The sequence below is a fragment of the Palaemon carinicauda genome, chromosome 34 (genome assembly GCF_036898095.1).
Source record: "Palaemon carinicauda isolate YSFRI2023 chromosome 34, ASM3689809v2, whole genome shotgun sequence".
Classification (NCBI taxonomy): Eukaryota; Metazoa; Arthropoda; class Malacostraca; order Decapoda; family Palaemonidae; genus Palaemon; species Palaemon carinicauda.
In genome coordinates, this window is record NC_090758.1 from 30,415,082 (window position 1) to 30,420,106 (window position 5,025).

The following is a 5,025-nucleotide window of genomic DNA, read 5'->3' on the forward strand; positions in this document are numbered from 1 at the left end:
CTCGTGAAAGGGATATCGCGACATATCAGAGGACGTATTCTAGACACGTCACATGGCAATCTACATCCTGGACAGAGATTTCGTCTCGTAGGAGGTGATTGGCGAGATACGAATTCGGGAAAGAAAAAGGGGAGCCGCTCCCAAGGCTTCCCTATCCCCCGATTCGTATGCGTGCCTGGCGCCAATCCTGGCGCCATCTGTATTCCTTTTTGCGTAGCTTAACAACTCGGTGTTTTTTCCTGTTTTTCTCGCAAATCTTGGATTTATTCGGCTTTTCATGGCTTCTCCGTCTTCGTTGACCTCTGATAAGTTGACTATAGTGTCTGTTATGTATAAATGTAGGCTCTTGGTAAATTTTGAGTGATTAATAGGATTAATCTTTGATACAAGAGCCGTAGCCTACCAGAGGTGTCCTGGACGCTGTCGCTCGCTAGGTATAAATTAGTTAGTCAGAGCGACATTCCTGGTTGATTTGCTTTAATAAATTTTAGCTATTTAGCATTACATAGGATTTCCTTTCGTGCTTAGTATTATTTGGCGAAGTATTCGCCATTCTGGCCTACGCTAGGCCATGTAGCCTAGTCGTTTGGTCCTAGTACTTCATGCATGATTTTGGTTTTTCCGAGTGTAATTAAAATTTTATTGAAGCTTTAGGCTATATTTTATACATTTTAGACTGTGTGGAATATTTCCAAGATTGTATACGTGTGAGTTTCGGGGAATTAGGTAATCGATTCTCTTGGTGCCTAGGCTAATTGCTTATGGAGCCTTAGTATACTTTATCATACTCCCCGGTTGCTTTCTTTTCTTCGGAGAAGGTATGCAATCCCTTTCCCTCTGTTTAAGCTTTGGGCTTATCCCTAAGTGGTTTTTTCCGAATTTATTTTCGATAAAACAATACTAGGGTGTTACTGTACCTTCCTGTTCCTGTAGTTATGGTTCAAGAGGGACAGAACAACAGAGTTTTTAGTCAGAGTCTGTGTTGTCTGGCTTGGGGCTGAGTCCCCCTCGCTGACCTAACACATACAAAGGGAGCTTAACTCCCTTAGGTCACTACCGAAGGTTTCTGTAGTTATGATTCCTTCTTTTGTGATCTACCAGACTAGTCCTGTTGCTGTTCTCGGGGGAGGATAAGTTCTTCCCTTGGGAGTAGCAACGCCTTCCTTGCTTTGGTGCTCTGGAAGCTGGCAAGTATTGCTGGCCTTTCCCCTTAGATCTCCCTTAGGCTAAGATAAGTTTCTTGGCTGCGGATGATCTGTCACTAAAGCAAGGTTGGCAGGACCCTCTTGTCCCTTCCCCCTCTATCTCCGTAATGGCCTAGCCATTACTGTACTGTACGTCGTTCTACATCTAGACCTAGTATAGGTTAGGATGTGGAATTGACTCAGCCCCTTGCCGGCCGGCAGAGCTGGCCGGCAGGGGTCTTACTGTACTGTACGTCGTTCTACTTCTGGACCTAGTATAGGTTGGGATGTGGAATTGACTCAGCCCCTTATGTTTTCGAGTGCTGCCCGGACCTCTCTTGGTCCCTCATCCATGCCTGCCGGCAGAGCTGGACGGCATTGGTCAAGGAAGCCTGAATTAGTTTCTCCCCTTCCTTATATGCACTCTTTCGGTTGCCGGGCTTGGAGGTTGTGTACACTCTTATCCCGGCATCCATTCTATTTTTCTTCTAGTGCTGTACCTGTCCCGGCTGCCGGCCTATGAGGCCGGCAGCCGGGCAGGTGTAGTCCTCTGGTTCTTTTGCTGCCGGCTGGCATCGGTCTTGTACCTTTGCCGGCCGGTTTATGTCAGTCCTTGTCTGCTGGTCACCAAGAGTGTGGCCGGCAGCTGGGTACTACCTTGTGTAGTTGCTGGCCGGCAGCCATTGCCGGCCAACACTGGCTGTTACCGGCCGGAAGTTGCTGCCGACCGGCACAGGCATTTGAACCAGAGTGCTGCCGCCCTATAGCTGTTAAGTAGTATACTTTAAAGCTAGTTGTGGTGTGTGCCGGCCGGCAAAGGCAGGCCGGCACACATCCCCCTATACTGTACTAGTATTCTTCTGTATAGCATATACAGTAAGAAGAAAACTATAGTAAAGGTTTTGGTACAGCACTGTATCTTCTAACACTATTGTGTTTTCTTGCACATCCCTTTGCTGTTGCCCATAGATAGGAAGCTGAGTTCTTCCCTGTTTATTATCCAGGATTTTAAAATCATTGCTTAGGTGTGAGCTCCACCTGTTTCCTCTGGAAACCTTGCATTGGTTACTCTAGAAGAGATAAACCATTTTGATTTTATTATCTGGAAGACTGCAACAATGGGATGTGAGGGAAACACAAGTGTGTGTCTTTCCTTTTTGAATTGTTATGCTATACTATGCATATCCAGTGATACATAGTTCACTTGATACTCATGGAAATTTCTTCTCTTTACAGAAGGACACTCCGAAGTGGAGAAGTGCTTTCTGCAATGTCAGCAGCAAGAACCTCTGCGGACATGAGTCTTGTAGGAGACACGCAGCATACGCTGTGTCCAAGGATGATCTCCGGTATTGGGACCCTCAGGTATGTACTGTGTGCACTAACCTGATTTATGAGACATTTAAATAGCTAGGAAGAAGCTTCGTACCTGGGTAAGGGGCTTCCAAAAGAACACTTCTGGCCCTTATCTTCCAAGTGAGAAGATGAGGGCGTATCCTTTCCCTAAGGCATCAGCTGATGCAGTGATTCCCCAGCCTCAAGAGGAGATCCCCTAAGTTCAGATCCAGGTGGATGCTGAAGTCGCGGTCGCGATGCAAGACATCCAGCTAGATGACAGGATGTCTGATGTGGACGGGTGTCAGGAGGAAGACCTCCTGGCAGAAGCCCAGGATGAAGTTCAAGCCCCTCTACATCGGCCGGTAGAGCTGGGACAGGCCCTCTCTTCTATTGTTGGAATGATCCAACAAATGCAGAAGGAGAATCAGAAGAAGGCGGCTGCAATGGAACTGCGAATGCAGTGCCTTGCAGAATCACATGGGCCCCAGAAAAAGCTCAATGTGAAAGACCTTCCCTTGTGCTCAGATGCTAACCCATGGAGGTATGCTGAGCACATGCAGATGACGACTGGAAAGATCGTCATCTCGGATAAGCTGGGCTCAGTTCCCCTGGAGGGTGGAATTCTGGCCCAGCAAGGCATCATATCCGGACTGTTATGTCCGGCTGAGGAAGGAACCAGCTTCAAAGGAGGAGACAGAGCCGAAGGAGGTCATAGTGATGGACCATGCTAAGGCTCAAGCTCTACTTTCATCCTCGATGAAAGAGAGGGGCTTCTCTAACTCAAAGGTAGCTGCATTGAATAGGAAGCTCCCTTCCTTTGTGTCCTCGCCTACTAGAGCCTTCCCCTTTTTACAGAAAGGGTTTCTGGCTGTACTAAAAGCAATCGAGGCCGGCAAGTCTTGCCCCTCCCTAGAGGAGTGGAAACCCTTGTCGCTGGCCCTGCCTATGGACCACAAAGACTGGAAGGACGTCCATCTTACGTTCTCAGTGAGAAAGTTGGAGGCTGATATTGCCGGACGTCAGTTCGGCAAGGACCTCCCTAAGCTGTCTGACTTTCTTTTGCGAAGTGAGTTCGATACAAAAGAAAGACTGACTGCCTCAATGTCTCTTCAGACTACTCTCGAGACGAAGGCAAGTGACCCCAAGGTCCATGAAATGTTCATGGTAGTGGCCAAGCCTCATCTGGCCACAGTGACGAAGGACCTTTATGGCTTCGTCAAGGCAAGGAGAGCTTGTAGGGAGTTCGTGTTTACCTCGGCTACGGTGAGGCAAGAGCTAAAGAAACTAATCTCCTCCAACAATTGGGGAAAAACACCTTTTTCCCTACCGACTTGGTCAAAGAAGTTGTTGATAAAGCCGCCTTGGAGAACAGAAACCTTCTCCAAAGGCCATTTCATGGTCTTTAGACAAGTTCTTCATTTCGCTTCTCTGTTGAGCAATGAAGAGTGTGCGTTAAAGGATTTGACACAAAAAGTTATTTTCCTATTTTGCACTTGCGTCCGGGGCCAGGGTTAGTGAGATTGTAGCCTCTCGAGAGAGGCAGGTCGTGTTCAGTTCCTGGATGGGGAAGAACTGAACCTGTTTCCGGATCCTACGTTTCTCGCCAAGAATGAGTTACCCACCAACAAGTGGGGTCCCTGGAGAATCTGCCCTCTGAAAGAAGATGCATCTCTATGTCCAGGTAGAATGCCTAAAGGTCTATCTTCATAGAACTTCAGACTTCAAGGGTGGTCAACTATTCAGGGGAGAAACATCAGGCTCAAATTTATTTCTGAATCAACTCAGAGCGAAAATCACATATTTTATTCGCAGAGCGGATCCTGACAATACACCCGCAAGTCACGATCCGAGGAAAGTTGCCTCATCCTTAAATTTCTTTAATTGTATGGATTTTGAACATCTCCGTTCATACACTGGCTGGAAGTCTTCCAGAGTGTTCTTTTGCCACTATGCGAAGCAAGTAGAGGAACTAAAAGAGATCTGTGGTAGCAGTGGGTAGCGGTGTTAACCCCTACTGTTTAACTCTGCGAGGAACAGTGGTCTTAATTGGGACGATTAATTCCAGGTGAGTGTGTAGTTACATACTGTACTACAAACTAAGTGAGGGCACTGTGTTGCCCATCCAGACTGTTCCATTTCCGAAGGTGAACCTAGCATAAGTGCAGACATGTGTGCCGAGCGTTTCTAACGCTAATGTGATTGATTTGTAATACAGGCTTTTATGACTTTGATACCTCGGTATCTTAAAAGTGGCATCTAATGTTTTTTTCTTTCAGACAAACAAGCTCTGTTCACTATCATACTTATGCTTAAAGTTTTGGGTTATCCTCTTCTTATATATATATATATATATATATATATATATATATAATTGTTGTTAACCTGTCTATTTATTGCCTGTCAATAATCTGGTTCTTGAGAACCTTGCGTCTCCTTCACCTGTGTCGATTTATTGGTATAATTGAGCATTCATTCTATGTACCTTATCTGGGATAATTCTAAT